The sequence below is a fragment of the Lucilia sericata genome, unplaced genomic scaffold, assembly GCF_015586225.1.
Source record: "Lucilia sericata isolate MDLA Ls3-8-SP2 unplaced genomic scaffold, ASM1558622v1 Contig001940F_arrow, whole genome shotgun sequence".
Taxonomy (NCBI): domain Eukaryota; kingdom Metazoa; phylum Arthropoda; class Insecta; order Diptera; family Calliphoridae; genus Lucilia; species Lucilia sericata.
This window is the reverse complement of record NW_023995814.1, coordinates 22,961-47,180: the sequence shown is the minus strand read 5'-3', so window position 1 is coordinate 47,180 and position 24,220 is coordinate 22,961. Positions and strand designations below refer to the sequence as shown.

At 30.1% G+C, this 24,220-nt stretch overlaps 1 long non-coding RNA gene across 1 annotated transcript in view; it reads right to left on the bottom strand.

The window, feature by feature from the left end:
• Nucleotides 1–24,220, bottom strand: part of LOC119613046 — a 62,782-nt gene that overhangs the window by 29,674 nt on the left and 8,888 nt on the right. Inside the window, exon 2 of the long non-coding RNA XR_005232199.1 lies at nt 5,266–5,313. This is a non-coding gene — a long non-coding RNA (uncharacterized LOC119613046). The remainder of the gene's footprint in view (nt 1–5,265; nt 5,314–24,220) is intronic.

Genomic DNA, 24,220 nt, shown 5'->3' with positions numbered 1-24,220 from the left:
AAAATTTACTTAAACTTATGGAATAATATACTAAAATTAGCAGATTTATGGAATTTAATAGAAAATTTTTGAAAAATTCACTAAAAATAGCAAAGTTTTGTTCTCCACTGTTAACCCTTAATATTCTGCTCTTGCTTTAATTTATTTTAACTTTATATAATATTTCTGACATATTGTCATTTTATATGCGATTAGGAACTACATATTGCCATGTGCATTATTATTATTATTACTATTTTATATTGCTTTTCTATTGCTTATTGTCAAGTATTTATTTGTCATAAATATTTATCCCTAATAGGAAAAGAACAACAAAATATATTGAAATCATAAATTTTATAAATACTCTAGTTGGACTAAAGCCAATTGTTTTAACCCATAAATTAAACACTTATAAAGAAAAAAACTAAAAAAGGGGTCCTGCTGCTATCTGCTGTTAAGGCAAAAAAAGTTGTTGTTTTTTGCTGAAACTTCAATTAGTTGATTTTTATACTCTGCTGCTGGTTTTTTCTTCCTTCTTTTTAAGTTTTTTTTTGTTCAAAGTTTTAATTTATCTTAAAATGTCATGAATGTTTCTTGTTTGTTTTAATGTTGACATTCATATAAAAAAGCAAAAAATACAAAAATAATAATTAATTGTTATCATATGCTTGTTGTTATTTTTTCAGCTTTTAATATTTTCAATCTTTTTTTCAAGTCTTATTTTGTATGTCATGTTCATATTTGTAAGATAAATATTAAAAAAGAAAAACATACATATATTTTAATAAAAATTTTAAATAATAAACATAAATTATTTCTTAGTTTAACATACAAATGTATGATTTAGTTTTCGTAAGAACTTTATTATAGAGCTTTTTGTAACCGCAAGTTTGCTGTTTGGAAATAAGAAAAATATTCCATTTTAAATTTCTTATCACAATGACTTATCTTAGAAAACTTTTTACAAACTAACAGAAAATACACACAAAACTATTAAACAGTACTTGTCATTAATTTAGATTCTAACTTACTTAAAGAATTTAGTAAAAAAAAGCTCTCAAAAAGCTTTTGCTATAAATCTTCGAAATTTTGTTTATATATATTTTTTTTATAATTCAATTCAGTCAAAAACTTATTTAAAGTTCAAAATAAAGAATTTTCCTAAAGCTTCTAGTTTTTGTTTGTAAAAGCTCTGTAAAAGCTTTTGTATTGAAACTATTGAAATTGTAAGCAAAATGTATTTTTCTTCCTATAGTCAACAATATAACTTATTTCTTGTTATTGGAAAACATTTTTCAAAAAGCTTTAGAAAATTTCTCTCAAAGCTTTTACAAAACTTTTGCAAAAACATGTTAAGTAAACTTTTATGAGAATTGCAATAACATAATTTCAATTTTCTATGAATTTTCGTATAAAATATAGATATTTTTGTAAAAGCTCTAAAAAAGCTTTTGCTATAAATCTTAAAAATTTTGTTTAAATTATATATTTTTATAATTTAATTCAGTAAAAAACTTATTTAAAATTCAAAATAAAGAATTTTCCTAAAGCTTCTAGTTTTCTTTGTAAAAGCTCTGTAAAAGCTTTTGTATAAAATCTTTAAAATAGTAAGAAAAATGTATTTTTTTATGAAAATCCCAATAAAATAATTTCCATTAACTTTGAATTTTGGTATAAAATATCTCAAAAAGCTTTTTTAAAAAAGCTCTCAAAAAGCTTTTGCCATAAATCTTCGAAATTTTGTTTAAATTTTATTTTTTATGATTTAATTAAAAAAATAACTTATTTAAAGCTTTGGAAAAAGTTTTATTCTTAATTTGCCAGATTTTTGTAAAAGCTCTATAAAAGCTTTTGTATGCAAATTTTAAAACCGTAAACAAATTGTATTTCTCTTTATAGAGTCAATAAAATAACTTATTTCTTGTTAGTAGAAAGAAATTTTTCTAAAAGATTTAGAAAATTTTACTAAAAGCTTTTACAATTTTACTAAAAGCTTTTGAAAAAACATGTTAAATAAAATTTTATGAAAAATCTATTAAAATAATTTCGATTATCCATGAGTTTTGGCATAAAAAGCTGTGAAAAAGCTTTCATTTGAAAATGCTTTTCTCAGGCAAAAATGACTGTTTTTAGTAAATTTCTAAAAGAAATGAAATTTTTAGTAAATTTTGAACTTCTAATAAAGATTTTTCCTTAAACTTCCATTTTTTTTTGCAAAAGCTCTGAAAAAGCTTTCATTTGAAAAAGCTTTTATTACGAAAAAATTACTATTTTTAGTAAATTTTGAGCTTCTAATAAAGATTTTTCCTTAAACTTACAATTTTTGGTAAAAGCTCTGAAAAAGCTTTTATAATAAATCTTAAATAACTTTTTTCCAAAATGTACATAACATTATAACTTACTGGGTGTAAGTAGTAAACATTTTCCTGAAAGCTTTAGAAAATTTCACTAAAAGCTTTTACAAAGCTTTCGCACAAACGTGTTAAATAAACTTTTCTTAAAAATCTAATTTATAATTAGCACTTATGTATCAATTTTAGCATAAAATATCAGTGGTTTTGTTAAAGCTCTAAAAAGCTTTTATTTTGCATTTTGCTTATTTTTGTAATTTACTCAAATTCTATTCTATTTCTTCTTTTAACAATTGTGCATATGTCATTAATTGCTCAATTTATATTAAAATTTATTTAGGAAAACGCATTACAACCGCCAACAAAAAAGAACAATTATATATAATAAATAATTATAGAAATTTAGGTCATATCCGTTGTGGGTTGCTGCAGCAAACATTCTATTAAAATCTGATTATTATAAAAACCTAAACAAATAATAAATATGCGTTTTTATTAAATGTTTAAATGAAAAATATTCAAAATTTTAACATCACGTTCTGACACATGTCCGTAGCAGCAGGGCAACCCAACAATAAGCTTTTTAAAGCCGTTACGTTTAACCGGCTACAGACAAAAACGTATTTATTTATATGTATTTCATGTTTGTCTGAGTGGCTTTTAATTCATAAATAATTAACGTTTTTTAAGCATTTTAAATTATTTCCTTAAACCAAACTTAACTAAAAATATATTTAAAAAAACATGGAGAACCTACGCTATTTTTATATATTTTTTTAAATGATAATAAGACCTGCTGATTTAAAAATAAAAAAAAACAAGAAATTTACAAGCAAAACGTTGTAAAAACATGTGCAACTAAAAATAGCCAAGAAGTATAATACGTTTGTTAAAATTACAATGGTCTTGTATGTCTTTTATTGAATTGTAAACTAAAACCGGCAGCAGCAGCTGAGCAATGAACCAAGTCTGAATTGTATGAAAAAATGTGTTAAACTGCCATAAGAATAACCACACATTATTACACGTGTTAAAGACCTTAATATAGTGCTTTAGTATTTCAATATTGACTGGTGTCTCGTTATTGAAAACAATACGAAACATTTTTGCAAAACTAAAGGTTTAACTAAAAGCTTTAAGAGATTCTTAGCAATTAAATAACAATGAAGAAATTGAGTGCAAGGGTTTGTTTTCATTAAGTTTTCTTTGTTTAATGGTAGTTTGCAGGGCTATCGGACAGACTTAATTGGATAAATTTTGTATTAAAAATTTAATTGAAATAAAATTTTGCCTTCAAACGGTCTATAGTCTATACAATAATCAATAGACTGGACTATAGAATAGTCTAAAGTCTACACTATAGAATAGTCTATAGTCCGGACTGTAGAATAGTCTATACACTGGACAATAGAATAGTCTATACTCGGGACTATAGAATAGTCTATAGCCTTTACTATAGAAAAGTCTATAGTCTGGACTATAGAATAGTCTATAGTCTGGACTATAGAATCGTCTATAGAATAGTCTATAGTCTGGACCATAGAATAGTCTATAGTCTGGACCATAGAATAGTCTAAAGTCTGGAATATAGAATAGTCTATAGTCGGAACTATAGAACAGTCTATAGTCGGGACTATAGAATAGTCTATAGTCGGGATTATATTATAATCTATAGTCGGGACTATAGAATAGTCTATAGTCTGGACTATAGAATAGTCTATAGTCTGGACTATAGAATCGTCTATAGAATAGTCTATAGTCTGGACCATAGAATAGTCTATAGTCTGGACCATAGAATAGTCTATAGTCTGGAATATAGAATAGTCTATAGTCGGAACTATAGAATAGTCTATAGTCGGGACTACAGAATAGTCTATAGTCGGGATTATATTATAATCTATAGCCGCGACTATAGAATAGTCGGGACTATAGTATAGTCTATAGTCGGGACTATAGAATAGTCTATAGTCGGGACTATAGAATAGTCTATAGTCGGGACTATAGAATAGCCTATAGTCTGGACTATAGAATAGTCTATAGTATGGACTATAGAATAGCCTTTACTATAGTCTGGACCATAGAATAGTCTATAGTCTGGACCATAGAATAGTCTATAGTCTGGAATATAGAATAGTCTATAGTCGGAACTATAGAACAGTCTATAGTCTGGACTACAGATAGTCTATAGTCTGGACTATAGATGGTCTATAGTCTGGACTATAGATAGTCTATAGTCTGGACTACAGAATAGTCTATAGTCTGGACTATAGAATAGTCTATAGTCTGGACTAGAGAATAGTCTATAGTCTGGACTAGAGAATAGTCTATAGTCTGGACTAGAGAATAGTCTATAGTCTGGACTAGAGAATAGTCTATAGTCTGGACTAGAGAATAGTCTATAATCTGGACTATAGAATAGTCTATAGTCTGGACTATAGAATAGTCTATAGTATGAACAATAGAATAGTCTATAGTCTGGACTATAGAATAACATATAGTCTGGACTATAGAACAATCTATAGTCTGAACTATAAAACAACCTATAGTCTGACTATAGAACAATCTATAGTCTGGACTATAGAACAATTTATAGTCTACACTATAGAACAATCTATAGTCTGGACTATAGAACAATCTATAGACTGGACTATAGAACAATCTATAGACTGGATAGATTATAGTTTGGACTATGGAATAGTCTATACTCTGGATTATAGAATAGCCTATAGTCTGGTCTATAGAACAGTCTATAGTATGGACTATAGAATAGTCTATGGTCTGGACTATAAATGGAATGGAATAGTCTGTACTATAAATATAATAGTCCCTACTCTGGTAAATAGCATAGTGTAGCCTATATAGTCCCGCGATTTTATTTAAAAGTTGTTACCAATTTGTGTAACTTTGTTTTAAAAATTTGTTAATAACTTACCTAATTAACAAGCATAACTAATGCCTCCATTAACAGCAAAATCCGCAACTAAAAAATAAAAAAAAAAAATACAAATTTAATTACAAAAGTTTAATACAAAAATTGCTTAATAATTATTAATTAAAAAAAAATTTTTGCAAAGCAACGCCCAACCCTGACCTTTAAAAAGCTTAAACAACAATAACAGCAAAAGTTTATGAGTTGGTTCCTGTTCAAAACAATTTGTTGTATATATTTATTACTCTACAAAAGAAATTTTTGTATGGAATAAAATTTACATTCATAAGAAAGTCAAAAGGCGAGAAAAACAAACTTAATAAAAATTATTAATTAATCAAAGCAATCAAGAAAATAAAATGGGTACGAGGAGGGGTTACTAATACTAAATATTAATAAAAACATTAAAGCAAAATATTTTGTTAGAGTAAATAAAAAATAAAAAAAAAACTATATTAAAACTATTATTGATTTTCTAATATGGTGTTGAATTTAATTAGTAGAGCTATTGTTGTTGCCAGCTAGCTGGCTACAGCAAATGATTTGTTGATGATAGTGGGCTAATACAAACAGCTAGCAACAACAACCACAAGTCATTTACTTAAATTACCCGGCTAAAATAGGATACAAATATACACATGGCTAATACCAAAAACAAATACAATAGGAACCATTAGAAAAAATATATGGATTTTAAAACCAACAACAAGCAAAACAAAAAATGTTGTTGAAGTAGAAACATGTGTAATTTAGACATTTAGTCAGTGGTGAGCCCGACAGTCAAATCAGCACATGCTAAAAATATTACCATTTAAAACCGCACACAATATCAGATCTGATAGCACAACTACTATTATGTCTTTTTAAAACTCACATACACAACACATGTCGTCAGTTTTTTTTAGTAGTTTTATTTGTTTAAAATAAATTTGAAATGAAATACGATTTATTATAAAAACGTGATTAATTTTTTTCGGGGTTGTCGATTTTTTTTGCTTATTCACTTAATGAAATTGTGTCGAAAGTTCAAACAGATTGAAAGCGTTAAGCGACAACTAAACAATTTAGTTTGGACCATGGAATAAACTACAGTCTGGACCATAGAATAAACTAAAATCTGGACTATAGAATAGTCTATAGTCTGGACTATAGAATAGTCTATAGTCTTGGACTATAGAATAGTCTATAGTCTTGGACTATAGAATAGTCTATAGTCTGGACTATAGAATAGTCTATAGTCTGGACTATAGAATAGTCTGTAGTTAGGACTATAGAATAGTCTGTAGTTAGGACTATAGAATAGTCTATTGCCTGGACTATAGCATAGTCTATAGTCTGGACTATAGAATAGTCTATAGTCTGGACTATAGAATAGTCTATAGTCTGGACTATAGAATAGTCTATAGTCTGGACTATAGCATAGCCTATAGTCTGGACTATAGAATAGTCTATAGTCTGGACTATAGAATAGTCTATATTATGGACTATAGAATAGTCTATAGTCTGGACTATAGAATAGTCTGGACTGTAGAATAGTCTATAGTCTGGACTATAGAATAGTCTGGACTGTAGAATAGTCTATAGTCTGGACTATAGAATAGGCTATAGTCTGGACTATAGAATAGTCTATAGTCTGGACTATGGAATAGTCTATAGTCTGGACTATAGAATAGTCTATAGTCTGGACTATAGAATAGTCTATAGTCTGGACTATAGAATAGTCTATAGTGTGGACTATAGAATAGTCTATAGTGTGGACTATTGAACAGTCTATAGTGTGGACTATAGAATAGTCTATAGGCTGGAATATAGAATGGTCTGTTGCTGGACTATAGAATAGTCTATAGGCTGGACTATAGAATAGTACATAGTCTGGACTATAGAATAGTCTATAGTGTGGACTATAGAATAGTCTATATTGTGGACTATAGAATATTCTATAGTGTGGACTATATAATAGTCTATAGTGTGGACTATAGAATAGTCTATAGTGTGGACTATAGAATAGTCTATAGTGTGGACTATAGAATAGTCTATAGTTTGGACTATAGAATAGTCTATAGTCTGGACTTTGTCGCCAAACGCTCTAGCCGGGTGTATGTGTTTGGCCTCCTCACTATAATAACAATTACGCCTCTTTTTTTTGTTGTTGTTGCTTATTTCTAATTAAATTTAAATTGTAAGGGTGTTTGCTTTCAAGACATTTAATACAAATGATTTATTTTTATTTCATTCAAACAAATTTTTTTATTTAATTTGTTTATTTTTATACCTACAAATGAATACAACAAGTAAATTAAACAAATAAGTGCGTGTTTTGAAACGTGATTATTAAAATTTGCATAAAATTTTATTTTCAATTTATTTATGTTTAAATTCGCATTTAATTTATATAAATACATACACATACTCTTAAATAGTAAATAAAAATATTATGTATATTTTTATTTATTTACTTTGTGAAAAAAAGGTGCTAATGCGGAAAAAGTTTTTTTTAACATTTAATGTTATGGAAATTTTTTTTTATAATTCATAATACACATACAAAGTCGTTCTAATGTTGTTGCTAGAAACCATATTTAAAATATAAATTTTAATATTAACAAAAAAACCCCGAAAACTGTCTAGAATAATTTAATTTAAAATTTAATAAATTTTATTTTAGAAAGTTGACAACTTTATGTTTTTTGTTTCCGTATGCTAAACATTTTGAGTTTGCAAGTTCATAGATGACAAATCCTTTAGATTTTTTATTATAAAATTTTGCTAAATTGTTTATGCATATTTGTTTAAACAATTATTATAACCGTTAATATGTTTATTATATTGAACTTGTTTTTTACGTCGATACTTTACAAGGAAAGTGAAACAAATAAAAAAAAAATCCCGCTGGTAATTAAACTTTTACAATGAAATGTTTGCTTTTATTATTATTTAAGTTTCCAAATTACTTTTCGAGACCTGTCATAAATATTATACATATTGTTTGCTTATTCGTAACTTGTAGAGTTAATTTAGAAATTCAATATTGACGTCACTACTTGCAACCGCATGGTTGAGTAATGTGGAATTTATTACCAGCAGATTATCTGATCTTAAAATTGACCACTTAACGTAATTGTCTAGACTTTTAGACGACATTTATGTCAAGTAAATCGTGTTTAATTGGTTTGAGAATTATTACTTTCTTGGAAGTTAAACGTCTAAAACATTTTTGTAGACAAAAGGAAACTTCGCGAAACTTTTGTGTACTCTACTGTCTTGTCTATAGCCTTGACGATAGAATAGACTATAGTCTAGTCTATAGTATAGTCTATGGTCTAGTCTATAGTCTAGTCTATAGTCTAGTCTATAGTCTAGTCTATGGTCTAGTCTATAGTCTAGTCTATGGTCTAGTCTATAGTCTAGTCTATGGTCTAGTTTATAGTATAGTCTATGGTCTAGTCTATAGTCTAGTCTATAGTGTAGTCTATAGTGTAGTCTATAGTCTAGTATATAGTCTAGTCTATAGTCTAGTCTATAGTCTAGCCTATAGTCTAGTCTATAGTGTAGTCTATAGTGTAGTCTATAGTCTAGTCTATAGTCTAGTCTATAGTCTAGTCAATAGTCTAGCCTATAGTCTAGTCTATAGTCTAGTCTATAGTCTAGTCTATGGTCTAGTCTATAGTCTAGTCTATGGTCTAGTTTATAGTATAGTCTATGGTCTAGTCTAGTCTAGTCTATAGTGTAGTCTATAGTGTAGTCTATAGTGTAGTCTATAGTCCAGTATATAGTCTAGTCTATAGTCTAGTCTATAGTCTAGTCTATAGTGTAGTCTATAGTGTAGTCTATAGTCTAGTCTATAGTCTAGTCTATAGTCTAGTCTATAGTCTAGTCTATAGTCTAGTCTATAGTCTAGTCTATAGTCTAGTCTATAGTCTAGTCTATAGTCTAGTCTATAGTCTAGTCTATAGTCTAGTCTATAGTCTAGTCTATAGTCTAGTCTATAGTCTAGTCTATAGTCTAGTCTATAGTCTAGTCTATAGTCTAGTCTATAGTTTAGTCTATAGTCTAGTCTATAGTCTAGTCTAGTCTATAGTCTATTCTATAGTCTAGTCTATAGTCTAGTCTGTAGTCTAGTCTATAGTCTAGTCTATAGTCTAGTCTATAGTCTAGTCTATAGTCTAGTCTATAGTCTAGTATATAGTCTAGTCTATAGTCTAGTCTATAGTCTAGTATATAGTCTAGTCTAGTCTATAGTCTAGTCTTTAATCTAGTCTATAGTCTAGTCTATAGTCTGGTCTATGGTATAGGCTATAGTCTGGTCTATAGTCTAGTCTATAGCCTAGTCTATAGCCTAGTCTATAGTCTAGTCTATAGTCTAGTCTTTAGTCTGGTCTATAGTCTAGTCTATAGTCTTGTCTATATTCTAGTCTAGTCTAGTCTATAGTCTAGTCTATAGTCTAGTCTATAGTCTAGTCTATAGTCTAGTCTATAGTCTAGTCTATAGTCTAGTCTATAGTCTAGTCTATAGTCTAGTCTATAGTCTAGTCTATAGTCTAGTCTATAGTCTAGTCTATAGTCTAGTCTATAGTCTAGTCTATAGTCTAGTCTATAGTCTAGTCAATAGTCTAGTCTATAGTCTAGTCTATAGTCTAGTCTATAGTCTAGTCTATAGTCTAGTCTATAGTCTAGTCTTTAGTTTAGTCTATAGTCTAGTCTTTAGTCTAGTCTTTAGTCTAGTCTATAGTCTAGTCTATAGTCTAGTCTATAGTCTAGTCTATAGTCTAGTCTATAGTCTAGTCTATAGTCTAGTCTATAGTCTAGTCTATAGTCTAGTCTATAGTCTAGTCTATAGTCTAGTCTATAGTCTAGTCTATAGTCTAGTCTATAGTCTAGTCTATAGTCTAGTCTATAGTCTAGTCTATAGTCTAGTCTATAGTCTAGTCTATAGTCTAGTCTATAGTCTAGTCTATAGTCTAGTCTATAGTCTAGTCTATAGTCTAGTCTATAGTCTAGTCTATAGTCTAGTCTATAGTCTAGTCTATAGTCTAGTCTATAGTCTAGTCTATAGTCTAGTCTATAGTCTAGTCTATAGTCTAGTCTATAGTCTAGTCTATAGTCTAGTCTATAGTCTAGTCTATAGTCTAGTCTATAGTCTAGTCTATAGTCTAGTCTATAGTCTAGTCTATAGTCTAGTCTATAGTCTAGTCTATAGTCTAGTCTATAGTCTAGTCTATAGTCTAGTCTATAGTCTAGTCTATAGTCTAGTCTATAGTCTAGTCTATAGTCTAGTCTATAGTCTGTCTATAGTCTAGTCATAGTCTAGTCATAGTCTAGTCTATAGTCTAGTCTATAGTCTAGTCTATAGTCTAGTCTATAGTCTAGTCTAGTCTAGTCTATAGTCTAGTCTATAGTCTAGTATATAGTCTAGTCTATTGTTTAATCAATAGTTCAGTTAATAGTCTAGCCTATAGTAATCTTTTAATTAGTTTACGAAATCTTTTGAATTCCATTTCAGCCCCCTCCCCCCAACGACATGTCAATCACACATACAAGTATACATATGAATAGTAGATAAGTTATGTAATTTTCCCCCTTTCCCTTCTCCTCTTCCATTTGTTTAACCGACAAACCCCATTAAAATAGCTCAAAACAATTACTTTCAATAACTATTTGTTATTTAGATTTACATAAAAAGATATTTGAACAAAAATAAAATAAAACTGAAAAAAAAAACATTAAACTTAAAACCCACATCTAAACCGACAAACAATTAGCAGCAGAAACATAAAAACTCAGACAATCAAAACTAGGTCATTTTGATTTTTTTCAACTTTAAATCATAAAGTAATTTACACTTCATCATTATGTAAATTCATGAAAAATCATAAAACAATTATTTTAAATAGTTTGGATGACAAAAAACGATTAAGTCATTTGAATTACTAAGAAAAAAGTGAAAACTTTGCCAAAATTGGAAGTAGCAGCTGTGTCCAAAAAAGTGAAGGTTGTTTGGAAATAATTTATAGAAATTTTCGTTAAAGTGAAGAGTAAAAGTGCAGAGCAAAGGAAAGTTTGACAAATTTGGTAAAAATTTAACCTTGAGTAGTTGTTTTTAAGTATTAATAATGAATCTGGCATCAGACATACATATTTGGTTGTCAGAGAGTAAGCGTTATAGCACATAGAGACTGCACGCAGGGCGTACTCTCCCGCTTACAGCAAACCATTAATGTAGCCGACAGTAGATTCTGCACTTTAACTTTTATCTAAATTATAAAAATTTCCATAATTTATTTATAATTTCAAAATAATCTTAATAATCTGTTTAATATAATTATCTAAATAAATGTCAAAGATCAATACACCTCTTGAAAACCAATTTAAAAATTAACCACAATTTTTCTCTAAGTATTTCGAGAAAAAAAGTGTAAAATATTTAAACTGTTTAACAGGTACAAGTGCCCGAGTTTAAGTTGAAAATCACAAGTACTAAGTAAACTATTGAAGCGTAAGTGTTACTGCCTTATATTTGGTTAATCTATTATTAACTTGTAAAATGATTTTTCCACTTCAGTGACTAAATGAAAATAAAGTGTGTATGCGAGTGAGTGAGAAACTCAAGAGCAGGAGAATAAGTAGCCCCCTCTTACAAATTCTCACTTTATCTTCTACTACCAGAAGCACTTGAAGAAAACAAGTTGGAGTGGTAAACATAGTCGGCAGTGACGAATCTGATATACGCTACAATTTAGAATAAATGTTCAGTACTAATTCAGTTCTAGTTCAGTTCTAGTTCAGCTCTAGTTCAGTTCTAGTTCAGTTCTAGTTCAAATCTAGTTCAGTTCTAGTTCAGTTCTAGTTCAGTTCTAGTTCAGTTCTAGTTCAGTTCAGTTCTAGTTCAGTTCTAGTTCAGTTCTAGTTCAGTTCTAGTTCAGTTCTAGTTCAGTTCTAGTTCAGTTCTAGTTCAGTTCTAGTTCAGTTCTAGTTCAGTTCTAGTTCAGTTCTAGTTCAGTTCTAGTTCAGTTCTAGTTCAGTTCTAGTTCAGTTCTAGTTCAGTTCTAGTTCAGTTCTAGTTCAGTTCTAGTTCAGTTCTAGTTCAGTTCTAGTTCAGTTCTAGTTCAGTTCTAGTTCAGTTCTAGTTCAGTTCTAGTTCAGTTCTAGTTCAGTTCTAGTTCAGTTCTAGTTCAGTTCTAGTTCAGTTCTAGTTCAGTTCTAGTTCAGTTCTAGTTCCAGTTCTAGTTCAGTTCTAGTTCAGTTCTAGTTCAGTTCTAGTTCAGTTCTAGTTCAGTTCTAGTTCAGTTCTAGTTCAGTTCTAGTTCAGTTCTAGTTCAGTTCTAGTTCAGTTCTAGTTCAGTTCTAGTTCTAGTTCAGTTCTAGTTCAGTTCTAGTTCAGTCTAGTTCAGTTCTAGTTCAGTTCTAGTTCAGTCTAGTTAGTTCTAGTTCAGTTCTATTCTAGTTCAGTTCTAGTCAGTTCTAGTTCAGTTCTAGTTCAGTTCTAGTTCATTCTAGTTCAGTTCTAGTAGTCTAGTTCAGTTCTAGTGTCAGTTTCTAAGTTTCAGTTCTAGTTCAGTTCTAGTTCAGTTCTAGTCAGTTCTAGTTCAGTCTAGTTCAGTCTAGTTCAGTTCTAGTTCAGTTCTAGTTCAGTTCTAGTTCAGTTCTAGTTCAGTTCTAGTTCAGTTCTAGTTCAGTTCTAGTTCAGTTCTAGTTCAGTTCTAGTTCAGTTCTACTTCAGTTCTAGTTCAGTCTATGGTCTACAGTCTATAACTGATCTATAGTCCAGACTATAGACCGTTTCTATAGTCCGGACCTATAGACCGTTCTATAGTCCAGACTATAGACCGTTCTATAGTCCAGACTATAGACTGTTCTATAGTCCATACTATAGACTGTTCTATAGTCCATACTATAGACTGTTCTATAGTCCATACTATAGACTGTTCTATAGTCCAGACTATAGACTGTTCTATAGTCCAGACTATAGACTGTTCTATAGTCCAGACTATAGACTGTTCTATAGTCCAGACTATAGACTGTTCTATAGTCCAGACTATAGACTGTTCTATAGTCCAGACTATAGACTGTTCTATAGTCCAGACTATAGACTGTTCTATAGTCCAGACTATAGACTGTTCTATAGTCCAGACTATAGACTGTTCTATAGTCCAGACTATAGACTGTTCTATAGTCCAGACTATAGACTGTTCTGTAGTCTAGACTATAGACTGTTCAATAGTCCAGATTATAGACAGTTCTATAGTCCAGACTATAGACTGTTCTATAGTCCAGACTATAGACTGTTCTATAATCCAGACTATGGACTATTCTATAGTCTAGACTATAGACTATTCTATAGTCCAGACTATAGACTGTTCTATAGTCTAGACTATAGACTGTTCTGTAGTCTAGACTATAGACTGTTCAATAGTCCAAATTATAGACAGTTCTATAGTCCGGACTATAGACTGTTCTATAGTCCAGATTATAGACTGTTCTAGAGTCCAGACTATTGACTGTTCTATAGTCCAGACTATAGACTGTTCTATAGTCCAGACTATAGGCTGTTCTATAGCCGAGACTATACACTATTCTATAGTCCAGACTATAGAGTGTTCTATAGTCCAGATTATAGACTATTCTATAGTCCAGGATATAGACTATTCTATAGTCTAGACTATAGACTATTCTATAGTCCAGAATATAGACTGTTCTATAGTCCAGACTATAGACTGTTCTATAGTCCAGACTATAGACTGTTCTATAGTCCAGACTATAGACTGTTCAATAGTCCAGATTATAGACTCTTCTATAGTCTAGACTATGGACTATTCTATAGTCTAGACTATAGACTATTCTATAGTCCAGACTATAGACTGTTCTATAGTCCAGACTATAGACTGTTCTGTAGTCTAGACTATAGACTGTTCAATAGTCCAGATTATAGACAGTTCTATAGTCCGAACTATATACTGTTCTATAGTCCAGATTATAGACTGTTCTAGAGTCCAGACTATTGACTGTTCTATAGTCCAGACTATAGACTGTTCTATAGTCCAGACTATAGGCTGTTCTATAGCCGAGACTATACACTAATCTATAGTCCAGACTATACACTAATATATAGTCCAGACTATAGACTATTCTATAGTCCAGAGTATAGACTGTTCTATAGTCCAGACTATAGACTGTTCTATAGTCCAGACTATAGACTGTTCTACAGTCCAGACTATAGACTGTTCTATAGTCCAGACTATAGACTGTTCTATAGTCCAGACTATAGACTGTTCTATAGTCCAGACTATAGAAAATTTCATAGTTGACACTATTGAAAGTTATAAAGTGCAGACTTAAGGCAGTTTTGTGGTGGGGCTTTTCTGTAGTTTCGGGTCACAAAAACATCCTGAAGTTTTCCAACTAAATGACAATCCTAAATGGACCCTTATTATTTTGCTGAAGTGTATTTTAAAACAATATTTCCACCAATATGTGTTGTTTACTTTATGACTACAACACAGATATTTATAAACTGTTTACACTAGTCAATATGTAAATGTATCTATATATGTAAGTACATGTGTGTCAGTTCGTCTGTCTGTCTCCGCATGGTTGAATGGTTGGTTGCTTGAAAAGAATACAGCTGAGCTGCGCATTTACTTTGTGTAGACTTAATTAGCTGTGGAGACAAACGCGTAGTATTTGACTTTATTATTTGATGACTAGTGGAAAAAAAAAGCACCAATCTAGGGCTCGTGTTGTACTCTTGTTGATTTTATATGTAAATAAGTGTAGAAGGAACATTAAATGGTACTAAAATTAGTACTTTTTGAAAGTTAAAGTAAGTACTTTTTTATTAAATGTACTTGAGCTTCAAAAGCTGAGTTTTTATAAGAATTTGAGAAAAAATAAGAATAAAAGGTACTTTTGAAGAAAAAAAAGTACTTTTTTTTTCTAAACTTTTTTCTCCTCCAGCCTATTAAATGTTCATCTATGACTCACTCTTAAATAAAACAAATTTATTGTCATTTTGGTTCTGGTTTCCACATTATAAAAAAGAAAAACATGTAAAATAATTACAAAACTCTGAAGGACAGACAGAAACGTTTACCCATGCCGAGATCTCTGGGTAACAACAAGCAGTTAAATTGACACCACGCAAAGCCCTTTTTCAAAATGCAGCTGTGACTGATGTTGACAACCATCATCAACAGCAGCAGTATCAACAGAATAATGATAATGATGTTGATGTCGAGTATGATCTTCTTAAAAAGAAACACCAGAAGGGTGTGTAATTTATGAAATATGTGGCTGTTATTTATTTAATTTTCAACAAATGACTCATTAACATAAACATACTTTTTGTCTGTTTCTTTTGTTATATCTCCCACAAATCAATTGTCTGGTTTTATTACAAGAAAAAAATGCTAAATAATTCGAAACCCCTTATGAAACTGATCTTGTAAATACTACTTCATCTACTACATAAAGTAACTTTATTTGTTTTATGTTTAAACATTTTAATCTTGTTTGAAGTTTACAATTCTTAACCCATATCAATTTAATTGTGCAATCGATACCCTAAATCTGCTGAGTTTTTTTAACCCGCATTAAGATTTTTTCAAAATTTTTCCAAAAAAGTAGTAAATATTTTATAGTTTTTTCTTATAGTTTTATAGCTATTTTATTTTGATGAAGTAATAAAATTCCTAATATTTAAGCTAAATATTTATATAGTTTTTAATTTACTTTATTTGCAGCACATCAGGCGCATGCCATAAGGGAACAGATACATTTGAAAAATTGGTAAGTTATCTATAAAAAATCTATCTACAAAAATCTACAACCTTTAAAGGGTTAAATTACGAAACAAACTTATGATTACATAATTAAATATTCTTAGAATTTGGACTAGCTCAGTTAAAGTTCAGTTCTAGTTGAGCTCTAGCTGAGTTCTAGTTGAGTTTTAGTTGAGCTCTAGTTCAGTTCTAGTCCAGTTCTAGTCCAGTTCTAGTTCAGTTCTAGTTCAGTTCTAGTTCAGTTCTAGTTCAGTTCTAGTTCAGTTCTACTTCAGTTCTAGTTCAGTTCTAGTTCAGTTCTAGTTCAGTTCTAGTTCAGTTCTAGTTCAGTTCTAGTTCAGTTCAAGTTCAGTTCTAGTTGAGTTCTAGTTGAGTTTAAGTTGAGTTCTAGTTTAGTTTTAGTTGAGTTCTAGTTCAGTTCTAGATCAGTTGTAGTTGAGTTCTGGTTGAGTTCTAATTGAGTTCTAGCTGAGTTCTAGTTGAGTTTTAGTTGAGCTCTAGTTCAGTTCTAGTTCTGTTGTAATTGAGTTTTAGTTGAGTTCTGGTTGAGTTCTAGTTCAGTTCTAGTTCAATTCTAGTTCAGTTCTAGTTCAGTTCTAGTTCAGTTCTAGTTCAGTTCTAGTTCAGTTCTAGTTCAGTTCTGTTCTAGTTCAGTTCTAGTTCAGTTCTAGTTCAGTTCTAGTTCAGTTCTAGTTCAGTTCTAGTTCAGTTCTAGTTCAGTTCTAGTTCAGTTCTAGTTCAGTTCTAGTTCAGTTCTAGTTCAGTTCTAGTTCAGTTCTAGTTCAGTTCTAGTTCAGTTCTAGTTCAGTTCTAGTTCAGTTCTAGTTCAGTTCTAGTTCAGTTCTAGTTCAGTTCTAGTTCTGTTCTAGTTCTGTTCTAGTTTCTAGTTCTGTTCTAGTTCTGTTCTAGTTCTGTTCTAGTTCTGTTCTAGTTCTGTTATAGTTCTAGTTCTGTTATAGTTCTTTTCTAGTTCTGTTCTGGTTCTGTTCTAGTTCTGTTCTAGTTCTGTTCTAGTTCAGTTCTAGTTCAGTTCTAGTTCTGTTCTAGTTCTGTTCTAGTTCTGTTCTAGTTCTGTTCTAGTTCTGTTCTAGTTCTGTTCTAGTTCTGTTCTAGTTCTGTTCTAGTTCTGTTCTAGTTCAGTTCTAGTTCAGTTCTAGTTCAGTTCTAGTTCAGTTCTAGTTCAGTTCTAGTTCAGTTCTAGTTCAGTTCTAGTTCAGTTCAGTTCTAGTTCAGTTCAGTTCTAGTTCAGTTCTAGTTCAGTTCTAGTTCAGTTCTAGTTCAGTTCTAGTTCTAGTTCAGTTCTAGTTCTAGTTCTGTTCTAGTTCTGTTCTAGTTCTGTTCTAGTTCTGTTCTAGTTCTGTTCTAGTTCTGTTCTAGTTCTGTTCTAGTTCTGTTCTAGTTCTGTTCTAGTTCTGTTCTAGTTCTGTTCTAGTTCTGTTCTAGTTCTGTTCTAGTTCTGTTCTAGTTCTGTTCTAGTTCTGTTCTAGTTCTGTTCTAGTTCTGTTCTAGTTCTGTTCTAGTTCTGTTCTAGTTCTGTTCTAGTTCTGTTCTAGTTCTGTTCTAGTTCTGTTCTAGTTCTGTTCTAGTTCTGTTCTAGTTCTGTTCTAGTTCTGTTCTAGTTCTGTTCTAGTTCTGTTCTAGTTCTGTTCTAGTTCTGTTCTAGTTCTGTTCTAGTTCTGTTCTAGTTCTGTTCTAGTTCTGTTCTAGTTCTGTTCTAGTTCTGTTCTAGTTCTGTTCTAGTTCTGTTCTAGTTCTGTTCTAGTTCTGTTCTAGTTCTGTTCTAGTTCTGTTCTAGTTCTGTTCTAGTTCTGTTCTAGTTCTGTTCTAGTTCTGTTCTAGTTCTGTTCTAGTTCTGTTCTAGTTCTGTTCTAGTTCTGTTCTAGTTCTGTTCTAGTTCTGTTCTAGTTCTGTTCTAGTTTCTAGTTCTGTTCTAGTTCTGTTCTAGTTCTGTTCTAGTTCTGTTCTAGTTCTGTTCTAGTTCTGTTCTAGTTCTGTTCTAGTTCTGTTCTAGTTCTGTTCTAGTTCTGTTCTAGTTCTGTTCTAGTTCTGTTCTAGTTCTGTTCTAGTTCTGTTCTGTTCTAGTTCTGTTCTAGTTCTGTTCTACCTATGTTGTACTTATGTTCTTCTTCTGTTCTATTTCTGTTCTAGTTCTGTTTTTAATTATGTTCTAGTTGAGCTCCAGTTCAGTTCTAATTCAGTTATAGTGCAATACTGAAATCATTTTAATAGTCAAAATATTCGTGCCACTAAATACTGTTTAATTTATCATTTTATATTTTACTTCATTTTAATTTCTTCTCAATGAACTCGTTAAATCCCTAATTGATCACTTTACTGTTTTACTTCTATATAACATATCATTCACTTAGCAACCTAAACTTTTTACTTAAGTTGTTAATTATTAAATGATTATTTAAATTTATACGATTTATTTAACACAAGAGTTGGAGAAAAAAAAACATTATAAAATTTTTTCTAGAAATTAATCAAATTGTTTACGTCAGATTATTTTATTTTTAATTTATTTCATTTAGCTGTAAATGGTAAAATTAATTAATCTTTGATAAAAATAATAATATAAAAAAATCTTTTGACCATAAGCGTTATACAAAGGAAGTTAAAATGGCAAAGTCGGAAGAATTGGACATGTTAGAGCCTATTGTATAATTTGTGGAAAAAACTTCCGGTTTTTGTGATAAATAAGCAAAGCAAGAAAGGAAATTGAAAGTAATTATAATAATTTTGTATTTTTATATTACCAAATGACTTCCGAGATGCTATAAAAGAAGCGATGCTTTCAAGATACTGTAACCCAAGGAAATACATACAGAATCGGTTTCTTCTTATTACTTTTTGTTCCTAGACCTCTGGTCGGACGTCTATCATATTTTTGATAAATTAATATTTTTTCGTTATTTTAAACAATGACTAACTTATTTTTATACCCTCTGTAATATCATTTTAATGTAGGAGTGTGTAAACTTTATGTCTACAAAATAATTTTTATTGCAAAAATGAGTTTTTTAATTTCTATTTTTACTCATTTAATCAATTTAAAGTAATTAATTATATTGCATTTAATTAAAATATATTATAAAACAATATGTTTGTAAGTAATTGATAATTCAAAAAATACAAACAATTTAAGATTGCAAATATTCCCAACAGTTTAGAGTGAAAAGGGGTTAAGTAACAAATTTGAAAAATATTAAAAATATAAACTCTATACATTTTGGTTGATTTTTGTTAATAGTTTTATAAGAAATTAGCTAAATTTAATTAAAACAAAAATTTTAAAAGAATTAAAACTCAAACCTTAAGCTATTTACTGGTTCGATTACCTATGATGTAAAGTGTATACTAATCAGGTACTTCAGATTTAAAAAAAAAAATAAATTTTTCAATAACCCATTTTTCACACTTTCTAGAACAAATTCCCTCTATACGGTTATCAAATAACCAGAATAATACACTCATACACTCGGCTGGCAAGGTTAAAGATGCCAGCACACCAATTAGACTTTACCAGAAATAACAAGTTTATTAAGAAATAAAAAAATCTAATTCAATTAGAATAAAAATATTTAAACAAATTAATATTTGTATTCATCATATACATATAACAGCTGAATTTGACATCGTTTGCAACTTTTGCCAAGTGAAAAATTTCGAAACGTATATTTTATTAATTTATTTGTTTATTATAAAAATTTCAATCAATAATTTAGTAATAAATTGAGATGCTGAAAGGTAGGTACTTGTAAAATTATTAATTTTAGAGGTTGATGTACTTTCTTCAAAAGCTAAATCTAAGAAAATTTATGGGGAGTTTCAGTAGTAAAGGAAGTAAGGTACCAGAAAGGAATTAGTTTTTAAAATAGTTCTACGATTAAACAAATCATTAGACTAACAATTGAAGATATATTTGGACTTTATATAGATACACGAAATATAGACTAGACTATAGACTATACTACAGACTATAGACTAGACTATAGACTACACTATAGACTACACTATAGACTAGACTAGACAATAGAATAGACTAGACTATAGACTAGACTATAGACTAGACTATAGACTAGACTATAGACTAGACTATAGACTAGACTATAGACTAGACTATAGACTAGACTATAGACTAGACTATAGACTAGACTATAGACTAGACTATAGACTAGACTATAGACTAGACTATAGACTAGACTATAGACTAGACTATAGACTAGACTATAGACTAGACTATAGACTAGACTATAGACTAGACTATAGACTAGACTATAGACAGACTATAGACTAGACTAGACTATAGACTAGACTATAGACTAGACTATAGACTAGACTATAGACTAGACTATAGACTAGACTATAGACTAGACTATAGACTAGACTATAGACTAGACTATAGACTAGATTATAGACTAGACTATAGACTAGACTATAGACTAGACTATAGACTAGACTATAGACTAGACTATAGACTAGACTATAGACTAGACTATAGACTATAGACTAGACTATAGACTAGACTATAGACTATAGACTAGACTATAGACTAGACTATAGACTATAGACTAGACTATAGACTAGACTATAGACTATAGACTAGACTATAGACTAGACTATAGACTAGACTATAGACTAGACTATAGACTAGACTATAGACTAGACTATAGACTAGACTATAGACTAGACTATAGACTAGACTATAGACTAGACTATAGACTAGACTATTGACTAGATTATAGACTAGACTTAGACTAGACTATAGACTAGACTATAGACTAGACTATAGACTAGACTATAGACTAGACTATAGACTAAACTATAGACTAGACTATAGACTAGACTATAGACTAGACTATAGACTAGACTATAGACTAGACTATAGACTAGACTATAGACTAGACTATAGACTAGACTATAGACTAGACTATAGACTAAACTATAGACTAGACTATAGACAGACTATAGACTAGACTATAGACTAGACTATAGACTAGACTATAGACTAGACTATAGACTAGACTATAGACTAGACTATAGACTAGACTATAGACTAGACTATAGACTAGACTATAGACTAGACTATAGACTATACTATAGACTAGACTATAGACTAGACTATAGACTAGACTATAGACTAGACTATAGACTAGACTATAGACTAGACTATAGACTAGACTATAGACTAGACTATAGACTAGACTATAGACTAGACTATAGACTAGACTATAGACTAGACTATAGACTATACTTAGACTAGACTATAGACTACTATAGACTAGACATAGACTAGACTATAGACTAGACTATAGACTAGACTATAGACTAGACTATAGACTAGACTATAGACTAGACTAGACTATAGACTAGACTATAGACTAGACTATAGACTAGACTATAGACTAGACTATAGACTAGACTATAGACTAGACTATAGACTACTATAGACTAGACTATAGAGTGGACTATAGACTAGACTATAGACTAGACTATAGACTAGACTATAGACTATAGACTAGACTATAGACTAGACTATAGACTAGACTATAGACTAGACTATAGACTAGACTATAGACTAGACTATAGACTAGACTATAGACTAGACTATAGACTAGACTATAGAATAGACTAGACTATAGACTAGACTATAGAATAGACTAGACTATAGACTAGACTATAGACTAGACTAGACTAGACTATAGACTAGACTATAGACTAGACTATAGACTAGACTATAGACTAGACTATAGACTAGACTATAGACTAGACTATAGACTAGACTATAGACTAGACTATAGACTAGACTATAGACTAGACTATAGACTAGACTATAGACTAGACTATAGACTAGACTATAGACTAGACTATAGACTAGACTATAGACTAGACTATAGACTAGACTATAGACTAGACTATAGACTAGACTATAGACTAGACTATAGACTAGACTATAGACTAGACTATAGACTAGACTATAGACTAGACTATAGACTAGACTATAGACTAGACTATAGACTAGACTATAGACTAGACTATAGACTAGACTATAGACTAGACTATAGACTAGACTATAGACTAGACTATAGACTAGACTATAGACTAGACTATAGACTAGACTATAGACTAGACTATAGACTAGACTATAGACTAGACTATAGACTAGACTATAGACTAGACTATAGCCTAGACTATAGACTATACTATAGACTAGACTATAGACTATAGACTACTTAGACTAGATAAGACTAGGAATAGAACTATAGCCAAGACTATAGACTAGACTATAGACTAGACTATAGACTAGACTATAGACTAGACTATAGACTAGACTTCTAGACCTAGGACTATAGACTAGACTATATACTAGACTATAGACTAGACTATAGACTAGACTATAGACTAGACTATAGACTAGACTATAGACTAGACTATAGACTAGACTATGGACTAGACTATAGACTAGACTATAGACTAGACATTGACTAGACTATAGCCAGACTATAGACTAGACTATAGACCAGATATAGACTAGACTATAGACTAGACTATAGACTAGACTATAGACCAGACTATAGACTAGACTATAGACTACACTATAGAGCAGACTATAGACTAGACTATAGACTAGACTATAGACCAGACTATAGACTAGACTATAGACTAGACTATAGACCAGACTATAGACTAGACTATTGACTAAATAGGAAAAAGCCACATAGAAACCTAAAATTGGAAAGAATTGTACCTATAATTGGAAATTAGACTACTTAGGAACCAACCTTTTCTCTGTGTTCCAATGGGGTTACAAAACCGTTTTACTTAAATCACATACATTTTTTTCACAACTATTATAAATATAGTAATTAACACTTTAAATTGTTGAAAACGAAATTATACGTTCGTATGTATATATTTTGCTATTTTGTATAATATTTTTTTTCACAAAACCCAATTATATGACTTATTATATCAACTACAACTACTACTTATTTTCAATATAAAATTTATGAGAGTTTTCATTTCATAGTTCACATACTAGTTATGAATTTATTTTATTTTTTTGCCAACATTTGTTTTTCATTAGAAACCCCATTCCCATACTCCAGTTAATGTGTAACAATCATGTGTGTACGATTTTTTTCTCTTGATACCCGTTACACTATTTAAAAGAAAAGTAATTTATAGATGTAATAATAGTTAATTAGATTTTATAGTTTTTCCTACTTTTAAAAGGCTGGTTATGAGAAGTATTTGAGAAAATTAAATGAAAAGTAGGTAAACTAAGTGATGAGAAAATAATCAAGTTAATATGACAGTTAGGCTAGTATGGCAAATCAAAAGATATTAAAAAAATTTTGTACATAATCAAAAAATTGTTGTATAAGCCTAAAGCCCATAGCCCATCAATTTTCCAAATTACATAAAGTTCTTTGGAATTAGTCCAATAATACAAACAGCAAATACTAAGAAATTACTTACAACTTTATTCTTATACAATAAAACCTGGCAATTGCTTTCACAAAAATCTCCTATATAACAAATTCAAAATCATATTGATTATTTTCCACAAATAGTTCTCAGAACAATTTGTTACACAAAAAAATAAAAAAAAACCAAAGGCGTAGCAAAACTTTTAAGCCCTAGCACTCCTGCTTTATAAACAATTTCACAGAAACATTTCAACAAATTAATATGTTGCACATGTGTGTTTTATTATATTTATTATGGTTTAATTTCTTTTCATTTGGCAGGTGTATACAACAAAATTTTTTTTATTATTATTTATTTTTTTGGCTTTTATTATAAATTTTTTACTTTATTTAAACTGTAGTAACGAACAGCATATGTTCAAATATTGACTTACTTTCGTTGATTGTTGTCATTATTTAATTTATTTCACTTATTTTTTGTATTCAAATCTCTTAGTAAAGTATTCGATTCAAATTGTCATTTGCATGGTGTGTGGTTTGTTGGTAAATCCCCCCCATAAGGTGACCAGCAATATGTTGGTTAAGTGTGGACCAATGCCAAAATGTGGACAGATGTTGCAATTCTTTATAACAAAACTTATTTGATATATAAAAATAAACTTTTGTTTTTATATAAAAGGTAAATTTTACTTAATTTTGGCTAGATATATACTACATAATCAAAGTTAAAATAACACTAGCTAACGA